The 24048-nt window shown below is 42.0% G+C and overlaps 1 non-coding gene across 1 annotated transcript; it reads left to right on the plus strand.

The window, feature by feature from the left end:
* The first annotated feature begins 22522 nt into the window (after positions 1-22522).
* trnai-uau (transfer RNA isoleucine (anticodon UAU)) lies at positions 22523-22616 on the plus strand. Its single transcript has 2 exons — positions 22523-22560; positions 22581-22616. It is a non-coding gene; the product is annotated as a tRNA-Ile (tRNA).
* Positions 22617-24048: the final 1432 nt, after the last annotated feature.

The following is a 24048-nucleotide window of genomic DNA, read 5'->3' on the forward strand; positions in this document are numbered from 1 at the left end:
TACAATAAATTCTGAACTGGAGAGTACAATAAATACTGACCTAGAGAGTACAATAAATACTGACCTGGAGAGTGTAATAAATACTGATCTGGAGAGAACAATAAAAACTGACCTGGAGAGTACAATAAATACTGACCTGGAGATTATAATAAACACTGACCTGGAGAATACAATAAATTCTGACCTGGAGATTGTAAAAAATACTGACCTGGAGAGTACAATAAATATTGACCAGGAGAGTACAATAAATACTGACCTGGACAGTACAATAAATACTGACCTGGACAGTACAATAAATAATGAACTGGAGAGTACAATAAATACTGATTGGAGAGTACAATAAATACTGACCTGGAAAGTACAATAAATACTGATCTGGAGAATACAATAAATATGGACCTGGAGAAGGTAATAAATACTGACCTGGAGAATACAATAAATATGGACCTGGAGAGGGTGATAAATACTGACCTGGAGAGGGCAATAAATACTGACCTGGAGAGGGCAATAAATATTGAACTGGAGAGCACAATAAATGCTGGCCTAGAGAGTACAATAAATACTGACCTGGAGAGGGTAATAAATACTGACCTGGAGAGTACAATAAATACTGACCTGCAGAGTATAATAAATACTGACCTTGACAGTACAATAAATACTGTCATGGGGTGTACAACAAATACTGACCTGGACAGTACAATAAATACTGACCTGGAGAGTACAATCAATTCTGACCTGGAGAGTACAATAAATACTGACCTGGAGAGGGTAATAAATACTGACCGCGAGAGTACAATAAAGAGTGACCTGGAGAATATATTAAATACTGACCTGGACAGTACAATAAATACTGACCTGGAGAGTACAATAAATACTGATCTGGAGAGTACAATACATAGTGACCTGGAGAGTACAATAAATGCTGACCTGGAGAGTACAATAAATAATGACCTGGAGAGTGTAATAAATACTGACCTGGAGAGTACAATAAATACTGACCTGGAGAGTATAATAAATACTGGCCTGGACAGTACAATAAATACTGACCTGGAGAGTACAATAACTACTGACCTGGTCAGTACAATAAATACTGATCTGGAGTGTACAATACATAGTGACCTGGAGAGTACAATAAATGCTGACCTGGAGAGTACAATAAATAATGACCTGGAGAGGGTAATAAATACTGACCTGGAGAGTACAATAAATACTGACCTGGAGAGTATAATAAATACTGGCCTGGACAGTACAATAAATACTGACCTGGAGAATACAATAAATACTGACCTGGTCAGTACAATAAATACTGACCTGGAGAGTACAATCAATTCTGACCTGGAGAGTACTATAAATACTGACCTGGAGAGGGTAATAAATACTGACCTGGAGAGTACAATAAATACTGGCCTGGAGAATATAATAAATACTGACCTGGACAGTACAATAAATACTGACCTGGAGAGGGCAATAAATACTGACCTGGAGACTACAATAAATACTTACCTGCAGCGTACAATAAGTACTGACCTGGAGAGGGTAATAAATACTGACCTGGAGAGTGTAATAAATACTGACCTGGAGAATACAATAAATACTGACCTGGAGAGGGCAATAAATTCTGACCTGGAGAGTACAATAAATACTGACCTGGGGATTACAATAAACACTGACCTGGAGAGTACAATAAATCCTGACCTGGAGAGGGCAATAAATATTGACCTGGAGAGCACAATAAATGCTGACCTAGAGAGTACAATAAATACTGACCTGGAGAGGGTAATAAATACTGACCTGGACAGTACAATAAATAGTGACCTGGAGAGGGCAATAAAGACTGACCTGGAGAGTACAATAAATACGGACCTTGAGAGGATAATAAATACTGACCTGGAGAGTACAATAAATTCTGAACTGGAGAGTACAATAACTACTGACCTGGTCAGTACAATAAATACTGATCTGGAGTGTACAATACATAGTGACCTGGATAGTACAATAAATGCTGACCTGGAGAGTACAATAAATAATGACCTGGAGAGGGTAATAAATACTGACCTGGAGAGTACAATAAATACTGACCTGGAGAGTATAATAAATACTGGCCTGGACAGTACAATAAATACTGACCTGGAGAGTACAATAAATACTGACCTGGTCAGTACAATAAATACTGACCTGGAGAGTACAATCAATTCTGACCTGGAGAGTACTATAAATACTGACCTGGAGAGGGTAATAAATACTGACCTGGAGAGTACAATAAATACTGACCTGGAGAATATAATAAATACTGACCTGGACAGTACAATAAATACTGACCTGGAGAGGGCAATAAATACTGACCTGGAGACTACAATAAATACTTACCTGGAGCGTACAATAAGTACTGACCTGGAGAGGGTAATAAATACTGACCTGGAGAGTGTAATAAATACTGACCTGGAGAATACAATAAATACTGACCTGGAGAGGGCAATAAATTCTGACCTGGAGAGTACAATAAATACTGACCTGGGGATTACAATAAACACTGAACTGGAGAGTACAATAAATCCTGACCTGGAGAGGGCAATAAATATTGACCTGGAGAGCACAATAAATGCTGACCTAGAGAGTACAATAAATACTGACCTGGAGAGGGTAATAAATACTGACCTGGACAGTACAATAAATACTGACCTGGAGAGGGCAATAAAGACTGACCTGGAGAGTACAATAAATACGGACCTTGAGAGGATAATAAATACTGACCTGGAGAGTACAATAAATTCTGAACTGGAGAGTACAATAAATACTGACCTAGAGAGTACAATATATACTGACCTGGAGAGTGTAATAAATACTGACCTGGAGAGAACAATAAAAACTGACCTGGAGAGTACAATCAATTCTGACCTGGAGAGTACAATAAATACTGACCTGGAGAGGGTAATAAATACTGACCGGGAGAGTACAATAAATAGTGACCTGGAGAATATATTAAATACTGACCTGGACAGTACAATAAATACTGACCTGGAGAGTACAATAAATACTGATCTGGAGAGTACAATACATAGTGACCTGGAGAGTACAATAAATGCTGACCTGGAGAGTACAATAAATGCTGACCTGGAGAGGGTAATAAATACTGACCTGGAGATTACAATAAATACTGACCTGGAGAGTATAATAAATACTGGCCTGGACAGTACAATAAAAAGTGACCTGGAGAGTACAATAAATACTGACCTGGAGAGTAATATAAATACTGACCTGGAGAGGGTAATAAATACTGACCTGGAGAGTACAATAAATACTGACCTGGAGAATATAATAAATACTGTCCTGGACAGTACAATAAATACTGACCTAGAGAGGGCAATAAATACTGACCTGGAGAGTACAATAAATACTTACCTGGAGCGTGCAATAAGTACTGACCTGGACAGGGTAATAAATACTGACCTGGAGAGTGTAATAAATACTGACCTGGAGAATACAATAAATACTGACCTGGAGAGGGCAATAAATTCTGACCTGGAGAGTACAATAAATACTGACCTGGAGATTACTATAAACACTGACCTAGAGAGTGCAATAAATACTACCTGGAGAGGGTAATAAATAGTGACCTGGAGAGTACAATAAATACTGACCTGAAGAGTGCAATAAATATTGACCTGGTGAGTACAATAAATACTTACCTGGAGAGCACAATAAACACTGACCTGGAGAGTACAATAAATACTGACCTGGAGAGGGTAATAAATACTTACCTGAAGAGTACAATAAATACTGACCTGCAGAGTGCAATAAATACTGCCCTGGAGAGTGCAAATAAAGCTGACCTGGAGACTGCAATAAATACTGACCTGGAGAGTACAATAAATGCTGACCTGAAGAGTACAATAAATACTGACCTGGTGATTACAATAAATACTGACCTGGAGAGTACAATAAATACTGACCTGGAGAGCACAATAAATACTGACCTGGAGTGTACAATACATTTTGACCTGGAGAGTACAATAAATACTGACCTGGAGAGTAAAATAAATACTGACCTGGAGAGGACAATAAATACTGACCTGGACAGTACAATAAATACTGACCTGGAGAGTACAATAAATATAGACCTGGAGAGGACAATAAAAACAATGGGCCTTCAAGGACAGCAATTCCCTTTCAAAAGAATGAAGTGGGATTTGTATCATTCCTGAAGGCAATTGTTTTGTGCGTGAATGAGCGCGGGTCTCAGGACCACGCGGGGCTGGGACGGTTGTTGATGCCACAGGTCATAGACAGGCAGGAAGGAGGGAGGGAAGTAAAACCAACCCAGAAAAAAAGACAATTTAAAACATATATATATTTATCATAATAAGAAAATAAATAAATTTACAATTTTATTGCAAAAAATTGTATTTTATTTGATTTAAATAAATAAATAATTGTTTCTTAATCTATATATTTTTGATTGAACAAAGGCTGTGTGACTGCATGACATCCAATGGAAATCAGGGCATGCAGTCAGTGATTCCCAAACACAGAGAGCTGATGGTGTAAGACAAGCTACGAGGGAAGATGTGGGCAAAAAAGGCGATCTTTAAAAGTCGCGCGTGCCTTTCTGCAGGATCAGACTGCAGCTGCGTGTGCTGTGAAAGAGATGAAATGTAATAGAGCCAATGCAGGCAGAACAGAAAAAACACATTTATTGTGATGGTTAAAAAGTTCGGAATGTATATAAATATACGCATATATAAATATTTATACATATATTTATATAAACAAAGTCAGTCAGTCAGTCATGTCTTGACTTGTGTTGATTTGATTTGTATTTGAAAATAAGGCGGAAGGAGCTCATCATGTCACACAGCCCATCCGCAAGCTCTCGCTAAAATCGCTATGTTTCTACCTTATATAATTTGCCTTCTTTCAGATGTGGAATAGCAAAATCCCACAGCAGATTCTTCTCCTGTCAGGCAGTGTTGAATCAAATCAGTGTGGCTTCAAGTTGCATGTAATGCATTTTTTCGCCCATGACATGAAATGCATAGAAAGATCGCGCAGAACGTTTGCACGTTCTCCCTCGCTTACACTAACACACCAACACACTAAAATTCCTGCACCCTCCAAAGGCAGTTTTTGAAATTGAAATTTGAAATCCGGGACAGACAGCACATTTCTTTTAAACAGATACATAATGATCCGATACTGACAGCACACCATTTTGGAGAGACAGAGAATTACCCCGGGCAGACCAGCACATCACCTTAAAAGGGATACAGAAACACAATGAACAAAAACAAAGAATTCTGTAAAACTCAGCAGGTCGTGAACATTCTGTGGATGAAGAACCCGGGCTCACGTTCAGTCAGATGACCATTCCGATATATTAAGTAAAATGTAAAGTTAACAGATTTTTTTCCACGAAAATAGCGCCTGGAAATAAATAGGAGCGAGGAAGGACAAAAGGGAATGTCTGTGATCGAGTGGAGCGTCGGAGTGATTGAATAATAAATGGCACAATGCGAAAAGGCAAAGTGGGTGGTACGCGGGCAATAAAGTAACAAAGGATCGACCAGAGGAGGTGTTAGTGGGAACAGCAGAACCATTACCAGACAATGGGAGCAGTGCTTATGATCCGATACGTTGAGGCCAGAACACTATAACATGACTGGAATGGAGGCTATGAACGCGTTTTAAACAGACCAGGCAGCTTGGCCACCCCGGTTTGATTTCCTGTGCGGTTTAAATTCGGCAGACAAGGAACTAAATCCAAAGCCAGCTTCTCACATCTTTTCAGCGCTAGAGAAACAGGACGCACTCATATTCAGGGCAGAGTCTGTATCACGTTGAAGTTGAGATTGATGCTGAATGTATGCTTATCCCAATGGAGGTGAGCTCATGCATGCAGAAAGGAAGATATACTGATCAAATATTGGCCGGAATCAAACATGGGTTTAGCTTGTCCAATGAGACACAGAGCCGAGTGCTTCTGAGATACATGAACTTTACTCAGTTCGGTGAGTTTCACTTTGCTACTGGCAATCTCCAGGATTTTGAGACGCTGTGGGGACAACGGAGCGCAATCACACGTTTTGATTTGAAATATGTCAGTTTGCTCACATGTCGACCGGCTGAGAACTGGTATTTTGACTAAACGATGTCAGGGTTCGTCCGGGATTTGAACCACGGACCTCTCGCATTTCAATTATTAAAGTCCCGAAGCCAGAATCATGCCCCTCGACCAACGAGCCGCCGACAGTGAGGGACGAAGCTCTCAGATTCTGATGTTAGTTTGCTATTCGGCCCATCGTGCCTGTGCTGACTCTCAGGGGCGTATCTCATGAGTCCCCCTATCCATAGTCCTGTTAATGTTTTCCCTTTGATGAATAGATTATTTTTTGAGACATTACTTCATCAACGAGCTGCATCCTTGTCAGTAAAAGGAGAATTTGGCAATGAGGTTCAATGTGTGACGAAAAAAAACGAGGGGCAAATGTTTATCACAATAACGACGAAGCTGGGGGCATACTGGATCAGCAGTCCATTGCCTGAACTACTCAGTCACCTTGTCTCCTATTTACTGCAACGTCAGACATCCATCCCGTACTTTTTGCATTTAAACAGAAATAACGTGCACGAAAGTCTACTTCGCCGCTTGTTGTGCCCGTGCAACCTGATCGATAGTGATGAAAATGTGCCATTAGCTTCTAAAAGCAAACAGCCTTCCTTTACTCCAGGTGAGTGACTGTACGAGATGGTTGGTTTGGAGGCAGAATCAAAACATAAGAATAAAAAATTTCACGCGGCGCATTAGCTGACCGCGGCAGGACTCGAATCTGCAATCGTTTGATAACATTTACAGTTGCAACCGAAGTCAGACGCCACATCCATTAGGCCACGCGGTCGCGACTGTCGGCACAAAATTGGTTGTTCTTTATATTGAGAGCAAATTTTGGATAAGGGTTTTCTCAAGGAGTGGATTTCGGAAACATGAGCGTATTTTGAGTAATGAACAGATGCGCTGCTATATGGATGTGCACGGACATAGGCAACGTCAATGTAGCTTGAAACACAACAGTTTAACAATTCGGTTATCGCAGCTGAAATCACACTCCTTTTAATATATACAGGATGATCCGGATTATGAGAAAATATGTCTTAAAGGGGCAATTGATGAACCGGAACTGACAACCATCCCGTTGAAACAGACACCGAATGATCCTGGACAGGAAGCACATCCCTCTGACACAGCTGTAGAATGGCCCTTCACGGACAGCAGTTCCCTTTCAAAAGAATAAAGTGGGAATTCTATCATTCTTGAAGGTAATTGTGCTGTGCCTGAGTGAGTGTGGGGCTCAGGACCAGTAGGGGCTGGGACGGTTGTTGAAGCCAAAGGTGATAGACAGGCAGGAAGGAGGGAGGGAAGTAAAACCAACCCAGACAAAAAGACAATTTATAATATCTATATATTTATCATAATAAGAAAATAAATAAATTTGCAATTATATTGCAAAAAATTGAATTTGATTTGATTAGAATAGTTAAATAATTGTTTCATTATCTATATATTTTTGATTGAACGAAGGCTGTGTGATTGGATAAATTCCACTAGAAATCAGGTGGTGCAGTCAGTAAATACCCAAACACAGTAATCCCATAGTGGAAGACAAGCCACGATGGAAGATGTGGGCAACAAAGGCGATGTTTTAATGTCGTGAGTGCCTTTTTGCTGGATCTGACTGCAGCTGCGTGTGCTGTGAAAGAGGTCAAATGTAATAGAGCCCGGTGCAGGCATAACAGAAAAAGTACATTTATTGTAAAGTTAAACAGTAGGGAATGTGTGTAAATATACGTAAATATCAATATGTATATACATATATATATATGTACATATAAACAAAGTCAGTCAGTCAGTCATGTCTTGATTTGATTTTTATTTGAAAATAATGGGGAAGGAGGTCATCATGTCGCACAGCCCATACGCAAGCTCTCACTAAAATCGCTATGTTTCTAACGTATGTCATTTGCCTTCTTTCAGATGTGGAAGAGCAAAAACCCACAGCAGATTCTTCTCCAGTCAGGCAGTCCTCGAATGCGTGTTCAATCAAATCTGTATGGCTTCAAGTTGCATGTAATGCCTTTTTTCTCAGGTGACATGAAATGCACAGTTAGAAAGCGAAGCACGTTGGCACGCACTCTCTCGCTTACACAAACACACAAACAAGCTAACATTCCTCACCCTCCAAAGGCACTTTTTGAAATTTGAAATTTGAAATCCGGGACAGACAGCACATCCCTTTTAAACAGACACAGAACGAACCGGGACTGATAACATACCATTTTAGAGAGACATAGAATGACCACGGCGATCAGCATATCACCTTAAAAGGGATACGGAAACAGAATGAACAATAACAGAGAATTCTGTAAAACTCAACAGTCTTGCACATTCTGTGGATGAAGATCCCACGTTCACGTTCAGTCAGATGATCATTCCGATATTTTAGGAAAAATGTAAAGTTTACAGATTTTATCAACAAAAATAGCGCCTTGTAAAAAATAGACAGGGAGGAAAGACAAAAGGGATTGTCTGTGATACAGTGGAGCTTAGGAATGATTGCATAATAAATGGCACAATGCGAAAAGGCAAAGTGGGCGATAAGAAGGCAATAAAGTAACAAAGGATGGTCCAGAGGAGGAACAGTAGAACCATTACCAGACAATGGGAGCGCTGCTTATGATCCGATAAGCTGGACCAAATGTCGTGGCCAGAAGACTATAACATGCTTGAAATATCGGGTGTGAACGCCTTTTAATCTGACCAGACAGTTTGGCCACCCCGGACTGATTTCCTGTACGGTTTGAATTCGGCATCCAAGGGATGAATTTAAAAGCCAGCTTCTCACATCTTTTCGGCGCGAGAGAAACAGGACGCACTCATCTTCACGGCAGAGTATGCTTGACGATGAAGTGAAGATTGACGCTGAATATATGCTTATCCCAATGGAGTTGAGCTCATGCATGGAGAAATGAAGATATACTGATCAAGTATTGGCCGGAACCAAACACGGGTTTAGGTTGTCCAATGAGACACAGAGCCGAGAACATCTGAGATACTTTAACTTTACTCAGTTCGGTGAGTTTCACTTTGCTGCTGGGAAACTCCAGGATTTGAACGATGTGGGAAAAACGGAACGAAATCACACGTTTCAATTTGAAATATGTCCGTTTTCTCACATGTGGACCGTCTCAGAAGTGGTTCTTTGACTAAAAGTTGGCAGGGCTCGTCCGTGATTTCAAAACGGGACCTCTCGCACTTCAATTTTGAAAATCTCTAAGCGAGAATCATCTCCCGAGACCAACGAGCCTGAGACAGTAAGGGATATAGCTCTCAGATTCTGACGGTAGTTTACTATTCGGCCCATCGTGCCTCTGATGACTCTCAGAGACCTATCGAATAAGTCCCCCTCTCCATGGTTCTGCTAATGTTTTCCCTTTGATGAATATATTATTAATTTGAGAAATTAATTTCCCAAAGAGCTGCATCCTTGTCAGTAAAGGGTCAATTTGGCAATGAGGTTAAATGTGATTGACAAAAAAACCAGAGGGGTGAAATGTTTAACACAATAACGACGAGGGTGGGAGCACACTGGATTAGCAGTCCATCGCCTGAACCTCTCTGCCACCTCGTCTCCTATTTACAGCAAGGTCAGACAACCATCCCCTACTTTTTGCTTCCAAACAGAAATAATGTGCAAGAAAGTTTACTTCACCGCCTGTTCTGCCCGTGCAACCAGATCGGCAGTGAGGAAAATATGCCATTAGCTTCTTAAAGCAAACAACCTTCCTTTACTTCAGGTGTGTGACTGTTCGAGATAGTTGGGCTTGAGGCAGAATCAAAATAAAGTTATAAAATTTCACACGCGAGTAAGTTGACCGCGGCAAGACTCGAACCTGCAATCTTCTGATAACATCATAGTTACAATCGAAGTCAGACGCCTTCGTTGACGCAACATTTGTTGTTTTTAAAATTGAGAGGAAATTTGGGACAAGGTTTTTTCAAGGAATGGATGTAACATCGTGGTTACAATTGAAGTCAGTCGCCTTGTCCATTAGGCTATTGGCACACATTTGTTGTTTTTTATATTGAGAGCAAATTTGGGATAAGGGTTTTTGCAAGGAGTGGATGTAGTAAAACATGAGCATATTCCGAGTAATGAATAGATGCGCTGCGATATGGATGCGTACGTGCACAGGAAATGTCAATGTAGTTTGAAACACAACAGTTTAACAAGTCGGTCATCGCAGCTGAAATCACACTTCTTTTAAAATTATACAGCATGATCCGAATTATAATAAAATACATATAAAAGGACAAATCAATGAGACATTAGATCATCAAAGAGCAGCATCCTTGTCAGTAAAAGGTGAATTTGGCAATGAGGTTAAATGTGATTGACAAAAAAATCAGAGGGGTCAATTGTTTAACACAATAACGACGAGGGTGGAAGCATACTGGATTAGCAGTCCATCGCCTGAACCATCCGCCACCTCGTCTCCGACTTACAGCAATGTCAGACATCCATCCCCTACTATTTCCATCCAAACAGAAATAATGTGCAAGAAAGTCTACTTCACCGCCTGTTCTGCCATTGCAAACAGATCGGCAGTGATGAAAATGTGCCATTACCTTCTTAAATCAAACAGCCTTCCTTTACTTCAGGTGAGTGACTGTACGAGATGGTTGGTTTTGAGGCAGAATTAAAATTTCATGCGACGCGTAAGTTGACCGAGGCAAGATTCGAAATGCAATCTTCTGAAATCATTGCGGTTACAATCGAAGTCAGAGGCCTTATCCATTAGGGAAAGCGGCCGCTGCTGTTAACGCAACATTTGTTGTTTATTATATTGAGAGCAAATTTGGGACAAGGGTTATATCAAGGAATGGATTTAGAAAAACATGAGCATATTTCGAGTAATGAACAGATGCGCTGCGATATGGATGCGGACGGGCACAGGCAACGTCAATGTAGCTTTAAACACAACAGTTTCACAATTCGGTCATCGCAGCTGAAATCACACTTCTTTTAAAACTATACAGAATGATCCGGCATTCTGAGAAAAAACGTCTTAAAAGGGCAATTTATGAACCGGAACTGACAACCGCCCTGTTTAAACAGACAACGAATGATCCGGGACTGCAAGTACATCCCTCTTTCAGATGTAGAATGACACTTGACTGACAGCAGTTCCCTTTTAAAAGAATAAAGTGGGATTTCTATAATTCCTGAAGGCAATTGTTCTGTGCGTGAGTGAGCGTGGGGCTCAGGAGCACGCCTGGTTGGGACAGTAGTTGAAGCCACAGATGATAGACAGGCAGGAAGGAGGGAGGGAAATAAAACCAACGCAGACAAAAAGCCAATTTTCACGTTTTCACTTTCAGTCGGGTAATCATTCCAATGTTTTGGGGAAAAGTTAAAGATTACTGATTTTTTTCAACAAAAACAGCACCTGGAGAATATAGGCAACGAGAAACGACAAAAGGGAGCGTCTGTGATACAGTGGATCGCAGCAGTGATTAAATAATAAATGGCACAACGGGAAACAGCAAACTGGGTGGTTATCGGGGAATAAGGTAACAAAGGATCGTCCAGGAACGGTGTTAGTGGGAACAGCAGAACCATTATCAGACAATGGGAGCGGTCCTTATGATCCGACATGTTCCAGCTAATGTTGAGGCCAGAAGTCTATAAAATGCCTAAAATATAGGGAGTAAACTCCTTTTACTCAGACCAGGCAGCTTGGCCTCCCCAGATTGATTTCCTGTACGTTTGGAATTCAGCAGCCAAGGGACTAAATCCAAAGCCAGCTTCTCACATCTTTTCAGCGCTAGAGAAACAGGACGCACTCATATTCAGGGCAGAGTATGTTTCACCTTGGAGTTAAGATTGACGCTGAATGTATGCTTATCCCTGTGGAGGGGAGCTCATGCGTGCAGAAAGGAAGATCGACTGATCAAGGATTGGCCTTAATTAAACACGGGTTTTGATTGTCCAATGAGACACAGAGCCGAGTATATCTGAGATACTTTAATTTTACTCAGTGAGTAAAATTCACTTTGCTCCTGGAATCTCTGGGATTGGGACGCCGTGGGAACAGCTGCGCGAAATCACATATTTTCATTCGAAATATTTCTGTTTTCGTACATGTCGACCGGCTGTGAGAAGCGGATCTTTGACTAAAAGATGGCGGAGTTTGTCCGGGATTTGAATCTGTGACTTCTTGCATTTCAATTATGAAAAATCCCGAAGCAAGAATACTCAACCGAGATCAACGAGCCACGTAGGTCTTAACCTCTGACGGTAGTTCACTATTCGGCCCATGCTGATGTGCTGTCTCTCAGAGACCTATCTAATTAGTCCCCATGACCATAGCCCTGCTTATGTTATCCCTTTGATCAATATATTATTAATTTGAAACATTACATGACCAAAGTGCAGCATCCTTGTCACGAAATGTTGAATTTCGTCATGAGATTAAATATGATTGAAAAAATAACCGACGGGGTTAATTGTTTTACCTCATTACGACGAGGATGGGATTCGAACCCACGCATGCAGAACACACGAGATCAACAGATCATCGCCTGAAGTTCTCGGCCATCTCGTCTCCAAGTACTAGTTACGTCAGCAATTGATTTTGCTGTTTTTTGCATCCAAACAGAAACAATGTTGAAGAAAGTCGACTTCACTGCTTGTTCTGCCCGTGCAACCAGATCGACAGTGAAAATGTGCCATTAGCTTTTGAAGCAGACAGTCTTTCTTTTCTTCAGGTGAGTGATTGTACGAGATGGCTGGTTTTGCGGCAGAACGACAACAAAGAATATCACATTGCACACAGTGAGTTAATTTACGGCGGCAAGACACGAACCTGCAAATTTCTGAAAATGTTGCGGTTACAATCGAAGTCAGACGCCTTAACCATTACGCAACGCGGCTGCTGCCATAAGGAAAACAATTGTTGTTGTTTATATTAGGAGCAATTTCGGGGTAAAAGCTATGCCAAGGAGTGGGTTTTGGAAAAGGTGATCATATTTCAAGTAAATGAACAGATGCGCTGCGATCTGGGTGCGCACCTTAGCTGGGCTTGAAACTTGGAACACAAAGCTTAATAATTCGGTAATCACAGCTGAAATCACACTCCTTTTCAAAATATACATGGTGATCCGGGACTATGAGAAAATCTGTCTTAAAGGGAAAGGTCATGAACCGGAACTGACAACCATCCCTTTTAAACAGACACAGAATATACCGGGACTGCAAGCACATCCCTTTTTACACAGACACAGAATGACGCTTGACTGACAGCAGTTCCCTTTTAAAAGAATAAAGTGAGATTTCTACCATCCCTGAAGGCAATTGTGCACTGAGTGAGCGTGGGCCTCAGGACCACGCGGGACTGGGACGGTGATTGAAGCCCCAGGTGATTGACAGGCAGGAAGGAGGGAGGGAAGTAAAACCAACCCAGACAAAAAGCCAATTTCATAAAATTGATACACTTAATTTTGTAAGGAATGTATACATGTTAAATTTATTAAACAAAAAATGAATTTGATTTGTTTTCATTAAATATATCATCAATTAATAATGTATTTCTTTTTTGACTGAACGATGGAGATAAGGGTGTGCATGCAGTAATTAACAACAGACACATTGAGCCCATGGTGGTAGACAAGCCACGAGGGAAGATGTGGGATGTAATGGTGATCTTTTAAAGTGACGTGTGTCTGTCTGCTGTTTTTCAGATACGCAATGTCAGGATCCGACAGCAGCTGCTTGTGCTGTGAAAGAGGACAAAAGCAATAGAGCCCAGTGCAGGCAGATCAGAAAAAGCACATTTATTGTGAAAGTTAAAAAGCGGGGAGGTATACATTGGACATAAGTATACACTCACACACACACACACGTATACACTTATAAATATATATATAAATATATATATCTATATATAAACAAAGTCAGTCAGTCATGTCTTGACTTGTCTTGTCCTGTTTTGATTTGACTTGAATTTGAAAATAAAGTGGTTGAACTCATCATGTCACAAAGCCCACACGCAAATCCTGGCTGGAATCCGTATGTTTCTAACTTGTGTTTTTTGCATTTTTACAGATGTGGAATGGGAAAATCCTTCAGCAGATACTTCTCCTGTAAGATATTCCGCGAAGGAGTGTTCAAGCTAATCGGCATGGCTTCAAATTCCATGTAATGCCTTTTTCACACATGTTATGAAATGCCAAGCACGATCGCACAACACGTTTGCACTCTATCCCTCTATCTCTTACACAAACTCACAAACAAACTTAAATTCCTACACCCTCCAAAGACAGGTTTTGAATTTTGAAATTTGAAATCTGGAATAGACAGCACATCCCTTTTAAACAGGCACAGAATGATCCGGGACTGATAGCATATCCCTTTTAAACAGACACTTACATTTGCGGGACGGAATGCAAATCCCTGTGAAGCAGATATAGAATGTCCTTGAATTGAGAGATCTTTTATTTTAAACCGGCCCAGAATGACCCGGGACTGAAAGCAAATCCTTTGAAAACAGACACAGATTGATCCTGGACTGACAGCAAATCGGTTTAGACAGACACAAACTGATCCGTGACCTCTCGCATTTCCACTGTGAAAATCACAAAGAGAGATTCATAGCCCTCGACCAACGAGCAGTCGACAGTAAAGTGCGCAACCCTTTCTATATTAAAGCGGCATATTCTGACGGTAGTGAAGAAAGCTATTCGGCCCAACGTGGCTGTGCTGTGTCTCTGAGAGAGCGATAAGATTAGCCCCCCTCTCCATAGTCCTGCGAATAAGAATGTAAGAATGTAAATTTTACCAAGATGAATATATTGGGCCTGAAGTCATTGTGCTAGGCTTCCCCCAGACGCTCGGATGCAAATAGTGAAAACGTTCCACACCTACCTTTTGCTCCTGCACACTCCGCACCTGAGGCCTTCTCTTCGTGCGCTTCGCAGCGCATTCACGTCTTGCAGCTGCGGAGGGAGAAGCTGGATTCACGTGGCTCTGGATAGCCAATGAAGTTACATGATTATCATTCGTAATAATAGCATCTCCGTTAGTAGGGATTCTCAGTATTATGAATGAAAACGCCCCCATCAACCAAACACACATAAAATATAAAAAAAAAATAGTCACGTATTTAATATTAATTTAAATTAAAGTTAACAAATTTATAGAAAACAATATATTATTCGGATTTTTTAAAAATTTGATATTTAGGGTTTAAAATAAACCTTCCTTAGTGGACAGAGTTTTTAAACATAAAAATGTTATTACATTTTATTTCTATATCTTTTTTTTATATTTTTTACATGTTTTAAAACTCTTACGCTGAAAAAATTAGGCTATGCACCTGCTTTTCCCAGGCCCAAGCAATTTAAGGATATTAGCTGGGCAATTGATGGACGAATAGCACATAATCAAGCGAATGTCCTTCTCCTGAAGAAGCGTTGGGTCTGTCAAGCAAGAATTTGACATTGGAAAACCTGGTTTTCAGTGCATGTGCCTCGCACCCCAAAAAAGGGCTTTTGTGGGTCATTGCCGCTTGCGTACGTACTCCGTACAGACCCAGTGAGGCCGTAATTACAGGCCCTATATTCATTTGAGACATGACATGACCAAAGTACAGCATCCTTGAAAGTAAAAGGCAAATTTGGCCATGAGGTTTTATGTGATTGACAAAACAACAAGTGGCTTCAAACGTTTTATACAATAAGGACGATTATGGGATTCGGAGCCACGCATGCAGATCACAATGGATTCGCAGTTATTCGCCTTAATCTCTGGGCCAGCTCCTATCCCGTTTGAAACAACGCTAGGCATTCAATTGCCTGCTTTTTGCATCCAAACAGAAATATTCTGCAAGAATGTCCAATTCACCGCTTGTCCTGCCTATGCAAGCAGATCGACAATGTTAAAAATGTGCCATCAGCTTCTTAAAGCAAATGGCTTTCATTACTTCAGGTGGTGTATACACAAGTGGAATTAAATGCACCAGATACAGCAGAAGTAGGAGTTTCTGAAACAGCGGAGTTAGGATATTCATAAAAAGAATGAATTGGGATGGGGCAGCAGAAACAGTGGAACTAGGAGCTCTGGAAACAGTGGAATTAGGAGCTCCGGAAACAAGGAACTTAGGACCTCCAGAAACATCAGTGTTGATTGATCTCCAGAAACAACGGAATGAGAGTGCCCTAGAATGACAGGAAATAGGATCAAGAAACATTTGAATTAGGATCTCCAGAAACACGAATAATTAGGAACAACAGAAAAAGTGGAATTCGGACCTCCAAGTTCGGGGGAATTAGGAGACCGTAACAGAAACCTGAAAATTAGTAGAGAGCTCCATAATCAGAGAAATTACGATACAGCTAAAGTTACAATGAAATTCTTAGATTCAAATACTGGGAAGTTTGGAGAGGGCATCATAATCAGGGAAAGTAGGAGCGCCATAAATAGGGTAATTAAGAATAGGAAAATTAAGAGCTCCAGCACTTTACCTTATAAAGCAGGGGAATTAGGAGCAGCAGAAAAGGAGAGTTAGCAGTAAAAGAAAGAGTTGAATTAGGATCACCTGATGCAGGGGAATTATGAGCGCCAGTAACAGGGGCATTATTTACTCCAAAACATGGGACAAAGTTACTACTGAAACATTAGAACAAGGAGCTACAGAAACAGTGTAATTTGAGCGCCAGAAAGAGGATAATCTGGATTTCCTGACACAGGGAAATGAGGAGCACCTGAAACTGGAGAATTAGAAGCTGCTGAAATAGAGAAATGAGGTGTGCAAGAAAATGGAGAATTCGGAGCTCCAGAAACATAGGGATAAGGAGCTCCTGAAACAGAGGGATAAGGAGCTCCAGAAACAGCTGAATTAGGAGCTCCAGAAACAGTGGGATAAGGAGCTCCTGAAACAGGGAAATCAGGAGTTCCTGAATCAGAGGGATAAGGAGCTCCAGAAACAGGAATTTGGAGCTCCTGAAACAGAGGGATGAGGAGCTCCTGAAACAGAGGAATTAGGAGTTATTGAAACATGAGGAATTCAGAGCTCCGGGTACATGGAAATAAGGAGTTTCAGAAACAGGGGCATTTTGTGTTCAAAAGACAGGGAAATTATGACCACCAAAAACAGGGGGATTTGGAGAGATTTCAGTACTTGCACCGTTAAATATCATTCTCAGGCACAGTTTCTCAGTATAATATACTCTGATCCATCTTTCTTAGGTTCAATATGAAATAATTTACACTTCGTCACTGGGACCTATATCTGCATAGTTATTTTCACAAGCACTTAATAAGCGTCTCTTTGCAACATTATGTTCCACGACACTATTTACAGTGCCAGTTACATTTTTATTCACTAAAATTGGACGAGACCGGGACTGAAAAGAGTCTCCCCGTTTGTTTTTCTTTCTCTTTCTCCTCATGTCTGTCTTTCTTTCTGTCTCCCCATCTGTTTCCAAAACTCTCTTGCCCAACCTATCACTCCGCGGTCTTTTTCGCCACTTGTGTAACCTCCGTCTGTCTTTCTCTGTGCCCCTCCCGCCTTTCTCTCCGTCTGAGTCCCACTGTCTTTTACTTCCCTCTGCTGTTATCTCTATTTCTGTCTCCCCATCTGTGCCCATCAGTCTCTCCCCCTCCATCCCTCTGTCTCTGTCTCTCGAGTCTGTCCCTTGCACTTCTCGGTCCGTCTGGCCCCGCAGTTTGTCAACCGATCTCTCTCACTGTCTGTCTCTGTCGTTACCTCCCTGTCTCCCTCCTGTTTAACTCCTCCGTTTGTCACCCTCTCTGTCTCCCCTGTCTGGCTCTCTCTCTCCCTAACATTTTCTGTGTCTGTCTCATTCGTCTGTTCTATTTCTGTCTTCCTCGTTTCCATCAGGTGTATCTCTCTCCCCTTCTACATCCTCCCGTCTGTCTACCACCATCAGCCTCACCCACTCTGTCTCCTTCTTTTACATTTCCAATCGGTTCCCTCCACCACACGGTCTGTCGCTCTCTCTCTATCACCTCCTGTAGGTCACTCTCTCCCTCTGCCCCCACCCCCCGCCACCCCCACCGCCCCTCTCTATCTCCTTCCTATTTCTCACCTGTCTTTCTCTCACTCTCTCTGCCGCCCCTCTGGCTCACCAGTTTTCCTGTTCCCGTCGAGCACCGTCTCAGCTTTTGTCTTTGTAATATATCATCTATCTATCGCAGCCTGTCGCAATGCACCATTCTTCCAGTCAATCTCTATCCCACCACATCCAATTTGTTGCTCCCTCTCTCTTTCTCTCGCTCCCCAAGCTCTTTTTCTTTGTCTACCACGACGTTTTCTCCCAGTCTTTCCCGGTCTGTTTTCTGCCCATTTCTCTTCTGCGTCTGTCCCACTCTAACCCTCCGCACGTGTATTCACTTCTGTCTATCCACAGCTGTATCTCCATCTCTCATTCTCGCTGTCACCCCCAAATGTTTATCTATCTTTACTTCGCCGATCTGTCTATCTGACTCCGCCTTCTGGTTCTCTCCCTCTTTCTCTCCACGTCTGCCTCCCTGCTGTCTCTTCATCTCTCTCACTCTGTTTGACCAATCGATTACCCCGCCGTCTGCCTCTGTCTCTATTTCACTCTCTGTCGGCCTTTTTCCCTGTCTCCCATGTTTTTAAAAAAATTAATTCAGAAATGTGGGCGTAGCTACCAAGGCCTTCCTTCCTTTATTGCCCTTCTGAAACTACGCCGGAGAAGGTGGTGCTGAGCTGAGTATTTGGAACCGCTGCAGTCCGTGTGGTGAAGAGACTCCCGCAGTGCCGACTTTGTCGCTGCAGTTTGCTTCAACTGAGTGTCTCGCTGGGCCATTGTAGAGGGCATTGAATTGTCAACCACATTGCTCTGCGTCTGGAATCACGTATAGCCCAGACCAGGAAAGGACGGCATATTTCATCCCCGAAAGGACATTAGTGAACCAGATGGATTAATATGACAATCCAGTATTGTCATGGTCATTTCTGATACTAGCTCTTTAAATCCAGTTTCATGGAATTAACTCAATTTAAATTCTTCAGCTGCCGTGGCAGGATTTGAACTTACATCTCGGCGATCTTTAGACCAGGTCTCTGGATTAGTAGTTCAGTAACATTCCCACTCTGCTACCGTATGGTTTCTCTCTCTCTCTCTCTCGGTGTTTTCCCGGTCTGTCTCCTCCTTCTTTCTCCCCCACGTGCCACTCTCTGTCTTGCCATCTGTCTTTTTCCACCGCCTTTTTCCATCACTCTATCTCTCTCCCCACCCTCCTACCCGTGTCTGTCTCTCGGTCTGATCCGCCGTATATCTCTCTCATTCTGCCTCCTCGTATGTCTTTCTGTTCCTGTCTCTCCTGTATGCCTCTCTTTCTGTCTATATCTCCTCATCTGACTGCCGTTGCTGTCTGCCCCATCTGTATCTCTCGCCGTTTCGCCCTGTTTGCCCCGATTGTTTCACCACACTCTCTATTTATCTGTCTCTTACAAGTCTGTCTCACCCCCTCTCTCTCACTCTCACTGCCTCACCCCGCCTTTTGTCTTTCTCTCTTTATCTCTATCTCAGCCCAGTATGTTATCTTTCTGGCTAACCCCCGTCTGCCTCCCCTGTCTGTCAATTACTGTCCCCTTCCACCATTCAACCTTGTCTGCCCCTGTCTGTCGCTGTCTATCTGCCCTCCGTCAGTCTTCCCTTTATGCCTCCCCTGTCTGTCACGCACTTCCCCCTTCCATCATTCTCCACGGTCTGCCTCCTCCCTTCTGACTTCCACGTCTCCCTCTCTCTTTGTCACCCATCATACCTCCCACCCACCCAGTTTGTCTCCATCCGTTTCTCACCCTGTCAGTCGGTTTTGCCGCCCCTCCCCCCTCAGTATTGTCGCATTCTATAACCCCCACCATAATTATCTCAATCTGTCTACCCTCCCCCTAGTCTGTCGCTCTCTCTCTCTCTCTCTCTCTTTCAAAATCTGTCTGCCTTGCTTTCTGTCTCTCCGGACTGTCTCCTCTCAATCACAATCACCTTCTTTCTGTGACATGCACATAACTGTCTTCCCCTGCCTATCTATCTCTCTGTCACCCTTACCAGGCGTAAGATTTTGAAGGAGATCTTCTCGGCAAGAGTTGGGACAATAGCGCAAATCTCCGACCGCAATGACCCTTCTCTCGGAGATGCGTTGGATCTGTCAAAAGCCATTTTGACTGTCCCAGTTCCAGTTTTCGGCGCACGCACATCGAGCTCTGAGAAGCGCACTTGAGGGGCTTCGACGGGTGCGTGCTGACATCATACTTGCCCTTAGCCACCGCAATTGTTGGAAGTTTGGCAGACTCTCTGTTGCCATGTATTTGCCTCAGTCTGAAACAGAACGTGACAAGTTGTCAAGGGCGATAGCAATAATTATTCATCTTTCACAGAATGTTATGTAATTAATTTAATAAGCTTCATTTTAATTTAATAAATCCCGGAATATGCATCGAACCTGTGCCGACGAGGAGAGAGCGCTGCATCCTAACCACTAGGTGGCGGTCACAGGAGTGAGTAAACGTTGATGTCGTGAACTCGTGAACCAGTCAGACGGCCTCTGTGAGAATATTTAAAGGGAGAATGTTCAAAGTAAACTAGTCGCAACAGCAATGAACTGCAATTAAAAAAAACAGCCAAAACCTGTCTTTTTCCCCGGCAGACATGGCGGAAATTAAACGTTGGAAGTTAACCGTTTTGAAGATTGAATGTCTTTTGGAACTGGCTCGTTTTATTAATTGTAAAACATATGATTTATCTTAAAGACTTGGATATTTCATTGCAGTCCTCTGCTATTGCGACTTTACCAGAACAACAAAAACAATTTAGCTCCCAGATTAATGCGTGGTAGCCGGATTGGTTTCAATACCCACAAACTGGCGCTTGGGGATTACAATGTCGGAACGTATCTGGATTCCTTTGTTGATGCTTCATGTCAATGACATTTAATCACAACTCCGTCATCAGAAATATTTCCAGAGATGCTGCCTGACTGGCCGAGTATATCCAACATTTCCTGATTTCATTTCAGGCTTACAGGATTCGCATTACTTTGCTTTTGAAACTAAAAAGGAAGATAAGTTGACGTCATTGGCGATTCGAAAGTCAGTACCTTTCTGCAACGATAAACGTGAGTCATGCGTGGTGTGTATCCTCCCTTCTGCCAGGTAAAGAACATCACTGAGTGGTTGCAGAACATTTTGAGGGGCGAAGGGGAGCAGCATAAGCCGTGATCTATGTGCTAACCAATGACATAAGGAAACAAGGGGATGAGTTCCTTCAATCAGAGTTTCAGGTCCAATTGAGGAAATTAATGAGCAGGACCACAAAGGTATTCTATGGATTATTCCCAGTGCCCCGCGCTATTGAGTTTTGAAATAGCGACGTATGTCTGGATAAATGGTGCACGAGTTTGGGCTACAGAATTCGGGGCATTGGGACCAGTTCTGGCGCAGGAGGGACCTGTTACAGTAGATCGGGTAGTACATCAATCGAGCTTGGACCAATGTCCTCGCGGGAAGTTTAACAACTGGGGCGGGTGACCGTTGAACTAATTTGGCAGTGGATTTGTGTACAAGGATGAAACATCTGTAGATGTTGTAATTATGCCTTTATACACAAGTCCAGATGATTATTATATATCAACTATAGCAGTGAACGTGGCCTCAGACAGCGCATTTCAGCCCATCCTTGGGAAACGATATACCACGGCACAGCCAAACCTTCTCCGACACCGAGCACAAGCAGAGGAAATACAGGCACAGTAAAATTTGTTGAGGACCGTAGAGAGTAAAATGTTCTTTGATCAGTGATAGCTCTAAATATATTTTGGTGTCTCTGTGTTAAGTTGCAATATGTTCTGTGGGATATAAATATATTTTGTATATCTGTGTTCGTGTTTATGTATTTGAATGCAACAAAGTTATTTATAATAGTATTGTGGAGCATCGATGTTTGTTATAAATGTATTTTCTGTGTATACCTTTGTATCTATGCTAATTGTAAACACCTCGCAAATAAACGTAAATACAATTATAAGCACAGAGATACTTAGAGATAAATTCATAACGGAAACAGACATAAAAACAAATAGATTTATAATAACACATATATGAACACATAAGTTGATTATCAATGTACCACACAATTTAATTTACAACTCACAGATAGATGCACAAATATATTTATAAAGATCCCTCACAGACATCCAAATTCATTACAAATAACAAAACATTACACAAATAATAAAACACGTCTATGGTGAAAATCTATGGAGTCTCAATAACTGAAGGCTTCTTGCAGAGATCCGGCATCGACACGATGGGATGAAAAGCTTCCTTCTGTGTTGAATGATTCGATGATTCATTGTCTTCCTCCTTGTTAGACAGGTGGAACAGGCAGCTGTATGATGGGAGCACAAAGACCACAGGACATGCAGCTCTAGTGGCGCAATCGGTTAGCGCGCGGTACTTATATGACAATACAGGCTTGGGAAATGCCGAGGTTGTGAGTTCGAGCCTCACCTGGAGCAGCCGATGCTTTTGCATGTTATGTTTGCACTTTTCAGAATCTGAGGCCGTTTTCTGTTCATCCATCTCTCTTGTCGATTCCGCCATTTACCACGGTGCTGTCTGTCTCGCTGTCTCGCTGCGGTTATTCCTGTGTCAATCTGTGGGTTATTTCTGATTGAATACCCGTGCCTGTTCCCCACATGAAATAAATGAGGGGATCAAACAATTCCTTATCTGGCACTAGGGAGCGAATGAACCCAAATTTATAAGACGATATAGTTTATTGTAAATATAACATTCCCTCTTGAGTGATATAGGTTCAATTCTGTACAAAATCAAACAATGATCACAACGTGTTTCCAATAAGCCACCTTTTAGTGTATTGTCGCAAGCGCTACCATTGTAGCTCAAGGAGATTCATAATTAATAAGCGTAGAAATCAATCAATGAAACGGTAGAGATGGTTCTGAGAATGTGGAATGCCCTCGCCCAGACCAACATTTAAAACAAGGTTTAAAAAGTGGCAGCGTGCAGGAGGAAGGGAAGAGAGGAAAGTGAGCCACAGAAAAGCCACGGGAGTTTCAGAAGCTCAGGGCGTTTTTCTCTGACCACAGCATAGTTGCGCATGGCACGGATATTGTTGCTGTTAAATATGAATAAAATGCCACGTTTGTTTGCAGCTGTTTCTGTTTCTGTCCCTTTTACCTAATTCTTAATTTCATTTGCCTGCAATGATTCCATAAATCTTCGTATGCTTGCCGAACAAAAATCGATCAATGTGAAACTTGAAAATGTTAATTGCCCCAAACCTCGATAGATTTTTAGGGGAGGAATTATAAGACAGGTGGAATAGGCAGCTGTAACAAAAAGGGCCACTGAATATAAAGGGGCTGCTGGAGGGGTCAAAACTAAAAATCATTGTTTAAAAACTAGGATTAAAACACTCTACCTAAATGCACGCAGCATTCAAAATAAATTAAATTAGTTGACGGCACAAATCATTACAAATGGGTATGATTTGGTGGCCATTACAGAAACGTCGTTGCAGGGTGGCCAAGACTTAGAATTAAACATACTGGGATATCTGACGATTTGGAAAGTTGGACAAGAAGGGAAAGGAGGTCGGGGAGCTCTGTTAATAAAGGATGATGTCAGGTCAGTTGTGAGAGACGATAAGGGCTCTAATGAACAAAATGTTGAATCATTGTGGGTGGAGATTAGAGATAGTAAGGGGAAAAAGTCACTGGTGGGCGAAGTTTATTGGCTCCCAAATAATAACTTCACGGTGGGGCGGGCAATAATCAATGGAATAATGGAGGCATGCGAAAAAGGAACGGCAGTCGTCATGGGCGATTTGAACCTACATATCGATTGGTCAACTCAAATCGCAAGGGGTAGCCTGGAAAAGGAAGTCATAGAATGCATAAGGGATTGTTTCTTGGAACAATATGT

This window comes from Pristiophorus japonicus, unplaced genomic scaffold (assembly GCF_044704955.1).
Source record: "Pristiophorus japonicus isolate sPriJap1 unplaced genomic scaffold, sPriJap1.hap1 HAP1_SCAFFOLD_47, whole genome shotgun sequence".
In the NCBI taxonomy this organism is placed as follows: Eukaryota; Metazoa; Chordata; class Chondrichthyes; family Pristiophoridae; genus Pristiophorus; species Pristiophorus japonicus.